Source organism: Meriones unguiculatus, chromosome 6 (genome assembly GCF_030254825.1).
Source record: "Meriones unguiculatus strain TT.TT164.6M chromosome 6, Bangor_MerUng_6.1, whole genome shotgun sequence".
NCBI lineage: Eukaryota > Metazoa > Chordata > Mammalia > Rodentia > Muridae > Meriones > Meriones unguiculatus.
This window is the reverse complement of record NC_083354.1, coordinates 70605023-70616246: the sequence shown is the minus strand read 5'-3', so window position 1 is coordinate 70616246 and position 11224 is coordinate 70605023. Positions and strand designations below refer to the sequence as shown.

Below are 11224 nucleotides of genomic sequence, written 5' to 3'. Positions count from 1 at the left end.
ATTCCCTTTGAGATCTATTAGATGTAAGCATACAACCATACACACATGAGAGAGAGAGAGAGAGAGAGAGAGAGAGAGAGAGAGAGAGAATGCATGCTTTTAATCCCAGCACTCAGAAAGCAGAGGCAGGCCGGGGACAGCCTACACAGTAAGATTCAGTCTTAAAAAAAAAAGTCTCTGGAAAAGCCACAACCATAGTTGCTGTATAACTAGGACTCAGCAATGGCCTCTTCTGCCTGGCTTCAGCTGGACCGAGAGAGACGACTTTCCCAAATTCTTGGAATCAACAAAAAAAGTACCTGAGTCCTGGACAGCCCATGGATAACTGCTGTCTGCATTAACAAGTCCGATGGGGAGACGTGTGGGTCAGCTCATGCTTTGAGATGCTATCAAAATACTCTGGGCCCTCACATACTCTAGAGACTAAGAAATCTTCCTCTGCCCCTCCACCCTGGGTCAGAGGAGACTATATTGTAATTTGAGACAATTAGGAACATTATAATGAATGGCCCACATCCCTCAAATTTCTGACACAGTTGAAAGAGGGGGAGCTTGAGGGTGTGGGTTACATTTTGTAGTAAAATTATTACCTCAAGTTCGGTGCTCTTCATCAAGGGAAGGGCTGGCTAGGTTGTATGTGGGCAGCCCAAATGAGCATTTCTTTGCACTTTTTAGGTTGCAACATAACTTTTAAGAACCACATGGGCAAAGGGCAATCTAAAGGTCATTAGCCCTTGGAAGCTATCCAATTACAGACTTTAACCATTCTCAGAAAAGGAGAATGAAATTGTATTAGCCAGAAAGCCTGGTGATATCAAACAATCTGGGAGAAGCACTATTAACTGAGGCTGGGGGAGGGGGATAGCGGGCTCCCAGCCCTCCCCATCCAGCTCAGAGCCTCATATTTCAAACCACAGGCAGTCCTCTACCGTAGAGGTTCTGCTTCCCACATCTCGTCTTCGCTCTGTGTGAACACGATAGGCAGTGAGCGAGCCTGACGCTGAATTCTGACCTTTTCCCTGGCCAGCAGTCTGTCCTTGCCTACTCTCCCCTGTTGCTGGCAGCACTGGTGAGCCACGCTCCCCTCAGCCACGGGGCAGAGGGGCCAATGACCCTCTGAGGCGCACTGTGTTTCTATGACATCTCGCTCTTTAACTGCATTTTTTGTGTGTTTGGTTTTTTAGAGGTTGGGGTTTTAGGTACCCGAAGCTGGCCTTGAAGTCATGATTCTACCGCTTCAGTCTCTGGGGTGCTGAGGTCACAGGTGTGGGCTACCATGCCCAGTTATTAGATGCACTCTGGAGTTTTGATATATTCAACATATAATGGGTTTATTAGGACACAATCCCATCAGCGTTTTTCACTCACAGTGGATTTATGGGTAAAACACCATCTGTCATAACTCATTTGGGCTACAATTTAATAAAGTAACTTTTCTTGGTTGGCGTCCCCAATTATTTCTGGAATATATTAATAGATAGAAACCCTTCCTAATCCAAGAGCACTAAAATTTTGCTTTCTGACTCTTAAGTATCCATTACTGTTTCAGCAAAATTAGGCAATGAGAAATGGGAAGAAGAGAATCAGATGTGCAGCCCCATTATTCTTAGCTTACCTTGGCATCCATTGTCAAAACACCCCCATTCTTTCCATTTTTTGTCTAATTTTCTCCTTTTCCTCTTTCTTTTCTCTTGGTGGGGGCTAGAACTAGGCTCACACCATGTGACAGCATTCAGTTTGTTTCATTTTGCTTTGTTGTGAGACAGGCCCTCACTGTGTAGCCCAGACTGGCTTCAGCTTCGTGACCCTCCCACCTCTACCTCCATGAGTTCTGGAACACAGGCATGTGCCATCACGCCTGGCTAATAGCAGCTTAAATCCTGTTTGTACCTTTTATAATGTGAATATTTTCACATATCCTATGATATCTAGTAGCTTCACTTTTTGTCTGTTGTATTAAGTATCATAAACATTTCCTTCCGACTCTATTTTAGAGATGATTATATTTTATGACAAAGCATGCATTGTTGGACTCTTTTATCAGCTAAATTGCAAAGCAAACACATGAAGGTTGTCCTCACTAGTTAGCATAGAATGTGCCTTTGTTTCTTCTTCCTTGCTTTCTCTGAGAGGCAAAAACTGAGACCCTGAACACTAGGTTTTTCTTTAACAAGCCTGTCACAGTTGTGACAAAAATCTATTTTGCATCCTGTATGGTTGAGAAGACAATGAGCTTGGTCCCCAGAATGAAGATGCCTAGTAGGAGGAGGTTCTGGAGTTTGGGATCATTAGGACTCTGTCTCAGATCTAGTCACTTTCAATCCTGAGTGTCTCTCACAGAAGGAGACATTGCCACATCCTGGGTACGGTTGGCAGTGTGCAGCTGCACTGAGGAAATGGGGCATTTCCTGCAACCATCATCAGAACCCCCTCCCTTACTCCTTCCAGCCTCCCCACCCTCCACGTCTCCCCTTCTCCAGGTCCACTCTACCTCTGTTTTTGTTCAGAAGAGAGCAGACCTCCTAAGGATACCCACTCAACACCACGTAACAAGGTACAGTAAGACTAGGCACAAACCGGTGTCAGGGTTGGGCAACGCAAGGCCGTAGGAGGAAAAGGCTCCCAAGAGCAGAGGAAAGAATTGGAGACAACCCTACTTCCACTGTTAGGAGTCTCAAAAAAACCACCAAGCTAACAACCCTTAACATAAATGCAGAGGACCCATGCAGGCTCTGTGAGAGTCGCTTCATTCTGTGTGAGCCCTTGTGAGCCCTGCTTAGTTGAAGGCTGTGCTGTGTTCTCCTGGTGTCCTCAATCCCCCTGGCTCCTAGAATCCTTCATTTGCCTCTTCTGCAGGGTTTCCTGAGCTCCAAGGAGAGGGTTCTGATGAAGATATCTGTCTCATGTTTGGCTGCGGGTGTCTGAATCTGCTTCCGTGAGCTGCCGGTAGAAGCCTCTCTGATGACGACTGAACGAGGCACCAAGCTGGACTTCTGGTGGTCTTCTCTTTCTGAGCCATTTGTCCCTTTCACGCCACATCTCAGAGATCTGCTTCCCACATCCCCAGAGCAACCATGGAACAGGGCTATTCAGATTAGTGTTTGTTTGTTTTTTAGACAGGGTCAGTTGTAGCTCAGGCTGTCTGGAATTCATTATGTGACTAATATTGACTTTGTTTTTTTTTTTTTAATCAGTTTTTAATAATGCTTTTGTGGTGTGTGTGTTCAGTATATGTACATCTGTATGTAGGGCAGAGGGTGTGTGCATATGCACTCACCAGCAAAGGACCTCAGTCATCCTGCTTTCCTCACTCTGCTTTATTACCCTGACAGGGTCTCTCAGTGAACCTGGGGCTATAGGCTTGTGGTCAGCAAACCCTGATGATCTTCCTGCCTCTGCCCCCAACAGTACCCCAACAGTCACAGGTACTCATGGCCATGCTAAACGTTTTATGTGGGTTCTGGGGATTTGAACTTGGGTCAGTATGCCTCTTCAGCAAATTCTCTTACCCATTGAACCACCTCTAAAGCTCAGCTCTGACTTTCTGACCCTCCTGCCTTCACTTCCTGTGTGCTGTGATCACAGGCTTCGACCACCTCACCCAGTTCATTTGTTGCTTAGGATGGAGCCCTGGGCTTCGTGAGTGTCAGGAAAGCATCCTATTGAGTTTTATCCCTAGCTTCTGCATCCTTCTTTATGGACCTACAAGGGCCATCAAGTTCAAGAGCCACCTCTGGAGGTGGAGGCCAAAATTCAGAAGTCACTTCTTTTTACATAACCCCATATATCCCAGATGTGATGCCTGACAGGCGGGCTGCTGAAAGAGCTCATTCCTCCCTTCTCAGCAGAGACCTCTGAGCCTCAGCTGTCTGTTTCCTTCCACTACAGCCACATCTGTTCAGCTCTAGGTGTCTTTGCTTTTAGCTTTCTTTCCAAAGCTTTTAGCTTCTTTCCTTACTCACCTATCCACTCCTCAACATCTATGGATGATTGCCTGAGTGTGTACAAACACATTCCTGCCACCCGGAGTAGTCTCTCCGTATTTTCCCTCTTCATTTCATTTTAGTTCACAGCAGGGCTTCACAATTTTCTTGCATTCTGTTAATAAAAATTAAGCAATCAATTTTCTTCCCCTCCATCACATCTAATTCCCTCTCTAACTCAATTATTACTGCAACCCTGGCAAGTGCTGTGCAAGGCAGATGGCAGGAAGGACAGGTTGCCAAAATAAAGGGCATTGTTTGCTGAGGGATATTGTTTCCATGAAAGTGATGACACTTTCCTTCCAAGGATGGATTATTTTTTCTAAAATCAAATTTATGTAGCTCTGTGAATGTAATAGGTTTGTGCAAGTGCTGCCAAGATTAACATAGGCAATGCAACAAACTATAGCAACCATTAAAGATACTTTATATGATTTAGTAATGTAAAATAATATAGTGATATATATATATATATCATTTCTTTGAAAGAAATTAGAATAAACCTGTTACGTGACTTTCCATTCCCAGACTTCCAAGTTCTAAACTGTCTAATTGCAGTGGTGTTTTACTTGGTGCCCCAGTACAGAGCATGCCTGATAGATTAAATCATGGTCCCAATGTTGCTTGAGAAATTTCTGTTTGACCAAGAATGGCAGGTTACGACCTTAAAGCGCAAACTCTAATTGATCGATAGATTGGTTGAGTGATTGGTATTGTCTGTGCTAATGTGGGAAGGAGGTAAGAAGGTGACGAGTGCTCTCTGTAATACTTCTGAAGAAGCTCAGCAAGAGTGGAGGTAAGCGTGTGTGTATGTATATATTTATTAAAATATATACATGTGCATATATATGCACTAGAAACATACATATATATATGGATAAAAGGCTAGATATGTATATAAAGGCTAGATACAGCTTTGCCTATTTTGCCCAGGAACTATCCACCTTGCTTTCTTGAGGTGGGGTCGTTCATTGGTCTAGAACACAAATAGGCTAGGATGGTTGTCCAGTGAGCTCCATGGATCCGCTTGTCTTCAACTCACCAGTACTGAAAGTCAAATTTTGTTACCATGCCGAGCTTTTTGTTTGTTTTGTATGGGTTCTGGAGAATTGAACTCTGGTCTGCATTTTTAAGCAACTGACCTACCATCCCAACCATTCACTTTTTTGAAATTAGGTCTTATTGTGTAGCCCTGGCTAAACTGGAGCTTCCTGTGTAGACCAGGAGGCCTTTGAACTGCAATAGTCCTCCTACCTGTGTTTTCTAAGTGCTGGGATTACAGGTGTGCGACCCCATGCCAACTTCAGCAGGCTGTTTCTACACTGTAGTGGGTGGAGAGGCCATTTCTGCAAGCCTGCTGTACTGGTCTACTTACTTGAGAATCACACTCCAATTGTCAAACTTTCTGCCTTGCTTATAAAACCGCCCCACTCTCACTGCCTGTGTTCTCGCTGGCCACTGCTTCTCGTCACAGGCCTTTTCTAGGAAACAGGAGAGTCCCAGACATGGAGATCTCAGAGTCAAGAAGTAATAGTAAAAGGATCTTAGCATACACACATCTTTCTGCAATCTAGAAAACACAGGCATCTCTGCCCATTAATTTCCAGAATAGACCTGAATTTATTCAGACACAGTGAGTGTTAAACATCTGGCCAACATTTTCCTTCTAAAACAATTTGGACAGGCAATGCATAAGAGATTGCTAGACATAAACATAAGAAGTGTTTCCCCTGGATGATACATTTATAACACTTTATAAAGCAGCAAAATATACCCACTGTTGAAAACTCAAAAAGCATAAGCAAGCACAGTAAATTAAAACAAAAAAAAGCAAAAAAAAAAAAAAAAAAAGCAAAATCACCTATAATTCTGTTCTATGGAGACATAAGCCACTGAAATTGTGTATGAAAGGTTTTTCTGTTTAGACTACAGATACCATTGGTCAAGATAGCGGCCATTCATACAAGCTGCCTTGTCCATTTAGCATTGTTTTAGTGAGCTCCCAGTTGCTGTGAAGAAATAGCTGAGATACCCATTTTGAGAGGAGGAAAGGCTTATCTTCCCTCAGAGTTCAGAGCTTTTGACACGGGGTCTCAATTCCATTGCTGTGGAGCCTGTGGTCAGGCCTGCTATAACAACAGCAGGGAGCATGTCGCAGAGACGAGCTCAGCTCCTCAGCTGCGGCCCCTGGGAAGCAAGGGAGAGAGGAAGGGCCCAGTCTTCAGATCACCTACCTTGCAGGCCACCCCTTCCTAACTCCCTTCAACTGGGCCCTACTGCCCAAAGCTTCTGCCGTCTCCCCGCTGGTAGGAACCAGCTGTTTATAAGTGTGCCCGTGGGGCACATTCCAGATCCAAATAGTAGCAGTGGCGTGTTATTAATGTTGCTAATACGCTTGCCATTTTACCAAATATTCTTCAGTTATATGGATATACCATAATTTATCTCAAGCACTTTCCTGTGTTTTTCAGTCAGAAGACCTGAAGGTTAAATGATAATACACAGTACATTCAACTGGCTTATCATCAATGCTGTCCATAGATCACATGGGCTACCTTTGGACACGTTGGAGAGGTGGAACTGCTGTGTCGAAGCTTGTTTGTTTGCTTGTTTTTTAGTTAAGGATTTTGTTTGGTTTTTTTATTTGGTTGTTTTTTGCTTACCCAACTGACTTCCTATAAGGTTGTGTGGCATTTTGAAAATTGTGATTTTCTTTTGAATTTTGTACAATCTGATTTTTACTTTCATCATCTGAAAAATCTTATACGTACATATCCTCGGCTTATATTCCCTTCCGTCCCAGCTACATGACCTGCCTGCACTTTAGAGCGGTTGTTGAACAGGCCCCTTTGAGTGTAGCAGGCTCTTTCAGCACGCTCTTATGCAACTATCACACTTAACATACAAATGAGTGGCCTTGAGCTTGTGGGATTCAGATGTCTGCTCAATTAGAACCATTTTCATAATGCTTTTGAAGACTTTTGCTCAATATTCATAAAGCCAAATGTTCAGATACTTTATTTGCCAGGCTATTATGCCCCGGCACAATGGGAGGCTGCGGAGTCTACGGCAGGACTGGCTGCCTTGCCCTGGCTCCGGGAGCACAATACAGGTAACGCGCCTTTGGCTCCACTCCCAAACCTCGGCGCACAGATGGTGGAGAACAAAGGGCCTGCATGGCCCACCATGTTTCAGCTGCTCTTCCAGCCCTCCTTTCAGCCCTCCTGAGTCTTTCTGACCCTCCCTTCCTCTCTACCCCCACCACCAGCACGCACCTCTGCCCTCTAGGACTGACAAAAGACCACGCTCAAAATACCCAAATGCTGGTCCAACGTGGTGAAGCTGAAAAGAGCCATTTGATGCCGCGCGGCCTTCTCATTAGACATTGTCGTCGCCCTCCTCTTCGAATGTCAGGGAAACAGAGTCCGGTTAGGTGCCAAGAAAGCTTCCCGATAGAGGCGTTGCTATAGCAACCATGTAGCGATGAATTAACCAGCAAGCCATTCAGTCCTAAGGTGCTGGCTTGGACACTGCTCTGCATGGCGTCCCACCTTCTTTTGAAAATAGATGGTTCTGCATGGCCCCGCGTCTACTTCTATTTCTGTGTTTCAGGCACAACTGTTTGTTAAGGTGTTTGATTCGCTATAGAACTAAGGCTCCCAGAGGGGAAAAGAAGAGGTGGGGTAAAGAATAAGCTGAAAGCCTAGCAAACTATGACCAAACCAGAACAACTTTTTTAAAAGTGGTGGGGCAGGGGTGGGGGGAATCAAACAGAATCAGCGGCTCCCTTCAGAAGCAGGTGCAGAAAGCTAGGGTACATTCCATGCCCTGTGGGGCACGGGTTAAAACAAAATCAGCTCGAGCCAATGTGGGACTGGCTGAAAAGAAACCTCCTGTTTTTATTAATCCGATCCCTGCTTTGTAAGCCATGACATTTAACCGGGTAATTAAATAATAATTGAATAAGTCTGCGAGGCATAGAACCAGGCAGAGAGGCACAGTCCCTTGAGACAATTTTTATCAAATATTGACTTACTCTTCAATATTAATGATGGGGATTTAATGCTATATTTTATATTTACATACTAACATTGTTTGGAAGACCCTTTGTGATTTATAGGTTCTCAACTTACACATGTGAATTGAATTAAAAGCACAAAAGAAAAATCAAGGTCTGGGGAACACACGTGGGTGGGAAGTATGCTTGAGGTGAGCCTCCATTGCTAATGCTCCTGCATCCGGGAGAAGCCAGCGCCTAGCGTGGCCTTCAGCGAGGCCTACAGACACACTCAGTGCTGGGGGTGGGAGGGAATGGAGCTGCTTTTTCTTTTTGTTTTAAGATTGGGATATTATTATTATTATTATTTTTTAGGCGTGTGTGTGTGTGTGTGTGTGTGAGAGAGAGAGAGAGAGAGAGAGAGAGAGAGAGAGAGAGAGAGTTCAGGTACCTGTGGAGGCCGAGGTGTTGAATCCCCTGGAGGAGTTACAGGCAGTTGTGAGCTGCCTAAGGTGGGTGCTGGGACTGGAACTTGGGTCCTCTGCAAGAGCAGTGTGTGCCCCTCACCTGCGAGCCACCTCTCCAGCCCAGGAGTTTCCTTTTCAAGCAACCGCTTGTACTGTGCTGGCACACTGGAAGCGCTGGACAAAGCAGAGTGGGGTGTCTCCACGAGGGGTGTGCTAGTGAGTGGGTGAAGACTGGCTCTTGGGGAAGAATGTATATGCTTGCATTACGTGTACCCATCCATCCTGTGCTTTACTCCTGTGAAGGACATGCTGCACACTACTTAATAATAATGTTAGCATTCACGGTTTTCAGTCTAACGTCCATACAGCCAACTCATTTGCATAAGTGCTTTTAGCCTTTTGGTCTGTGCTGAATTCTTTTTGTCTGCCCTCGACCCATATTAATTGACTATACGTTAACTGTCTGTTTGTACATGATGAAAGTTGAATGGTAAGGGCGTGTGAAACTGTACTCTGGCCAATGACATGAGCTATCTCTTAGCTGAATGGCTCTGTAACTTTAGAAGACTATCCCTCACTGTGTGCTGCCCTTCACAGAGTAATGGCCTCTGTCACCCTCTGAAGTTTTATTTCATTGTTAGTATTTTCCCTCAGATCAAATATAAGCTATCAGAAAAGCAAAAACTATGCTCAGATTTACAGCTTATAATCTTCCCTCTAACCCTGGAAGACTGTGGCGGCCAACAATTGTGCCATTAAACACAGAAGAAATGATATGACATTCCTAGCATGTGCATGTAAAAGAATCTCCAGCTTCTTCAATCTCCAGAATATTGATTATAACCAAACTGTGGTAAAATAACTTTAACAATGAATTTCAAGCATTTAAGTACCTTTGCTTTAATAAAACTTGCCTGGGCTTTGTGTGTTTGTTAGCTCCTTATTGCTGTGATGTGTACCAGAGAAAAGCAACTTAAAGGGAGGGATGACTTATTTTGGCTAACGGTTTCAGTTCTCAATCCCTGGCCTCACTGGCACTTGCTTGCTACAATGTGTGTAGGGAGGTCAGAGGACAACTTACAGGAACCCATTCTTCTTTCCTTCTGCTATGTTGGCCTGAGGATCAAACTTAGGTGGCCAGGCTTGGGGGCAAGTGCCTCTACCCAGAACTTCCCGGCTTTACCCTGGTTCTGTGTGGTGCTGGGTTTGTACCCAGGGTTTCATGTGCACTAGGCAAACATCGCACCAGAAGGAGCCATATCCCTAGTCTCTGTGATATGAATCTTTAGCTACTGAAAATCCTTCTCAGTTTCCTGTAGGGTCTCATTAGTGAACAAAATGATTCACGTTTGGGGACCACAGGTCCTAGATGAGTAAGTGTCATTTTTGCTTCATTCAGAGAAATATACTTTCTAACAGAGCCATGTTTGTCTCTGGCCTAACGGCAAAGAACACTGGCAACTGGCACAAATGGGACCTACAAAGTTTGCTGAACGTTCGCAAGAGCTTTGTAGGCTGGTAAGGAGGGTGCACCTGGACCCTGGCTCTGCTGGTGCAGCTCAGTAAGCTTGGCAGTAAGCGTGCCATCAAAGCTGCAGCACCGCTTGAACTGTGCCTCCGCTACACACAGGCAAGTCTGTCAGACGGCAAGTCCAAACGTGTGCTCTTTCCATTGACTGTTAGGAGGACAATGTGGGAGATGCCACCTGGCCAATGGCTCCACGTTCTCCACCTGACACAGGGCAGCCTGCCAACCTGCCACTTACTTGCAGGCTGTTTTTCTTTGCTAGTGTAGTCACTCACTATTTTTTTCCTCATTTGTTTGGTCTTCTTACCTTTTCAAGTTTGAGCAAAAGAAAAGTTCAGGTAATCCAAATGATCTCTCTATGTGCACAGAGAAACCTGGGTCCTTTTGCTGTCTCCTTGGCTGTCATAAGCTGTCCTTGAACATGTGTAGAAAGAGCAGGAGCAGAATTTCCATAGAAGGATTCCAACTAGGGAAATGAAGAGGTGTCTTCTTTTACCTTCTCTTTTTTCTCCTCCTCCTTCATTTTAAAGAGACTCACTCTCTGGTTTTCCTGCCAACTCCACACTCTTAGAAGAAAATTGACTCTTTAATCTTCTTTGTTTTAGGAGCGCGTAGACTTCAGACTGAAGGAAGAATGTGATGCACGGAGCCACCAGTGCTCAGAGCTCTCGAACGCTCTCGAAATGGGAAGAAGGCTACACACCGCTCAAGGCTGCCGTCAGAGCCACACAGCACTCAACTTCCCTGAGTTATCTGTAGGTACACAGCAAAGCAGCAAGTCTTCCCTGCGCCAGAAAGTTACTTCAGTCCCGCAGTGGGAGATTTTTATTTTAATTCTGGAAAAGAAAGGCTTGCAAGACCTTATCCTTTCCTCCCAACACCCGAGCTGCAGGCAGGCTTCCGCGAGTTGGGTTACAAGGAATGTGAAAATGTCCAGGCAGTCTTTAGAATCCACGAGACTTCTTGGTAGTGTGAGAGAAGATACTTTTCCATGAGAGCTTAGGTAGAGAGAGGACCAACTTCACTCTAAAAAATACAGCTAAATTGCCATGGGCACATGCCAGTTCTTAAGGAGGACAAGCAGGCTTTCATCTGCACCATCTCCACGTCACGTGACAAAAAGGGCTCCTTCTCTCCCCATACTAACAGTCCGAGTAGGTGACCCAGCCTCTGAGCATGAGCCAGGTTCACAACAGTCTTTCAGAACCAAGGTGTGGTCAGAGGAGCCTCTTTCTTCCTACAGCAGCCC

At 45.0% G+C, this 11224-nt stretch overlaps 1 long non-coding RNA gene across 1 annotated transcript; it reads right to left on the bottom strand.

Annotated features, from left to right (window-relative positions):
• Nucleotides 1-5583: 5583 nt before the first annotated feature.
• LOC132654701 (uncharacterized) lies at nt 5584-10586 on the bottom strand. Its single transcript, XR_009592393.1, has 2 exons — nt 7259-10586; nt 5584-6170 (listed from the first exon to the last, which is right to left on the bottom strand). It is a non-coding gene; the product is annotated as an uncharacterized LOC132654701 (long non-coding RNA).
• Nucleotides 10587-11224: the final 638 nt, after the last annotated feature.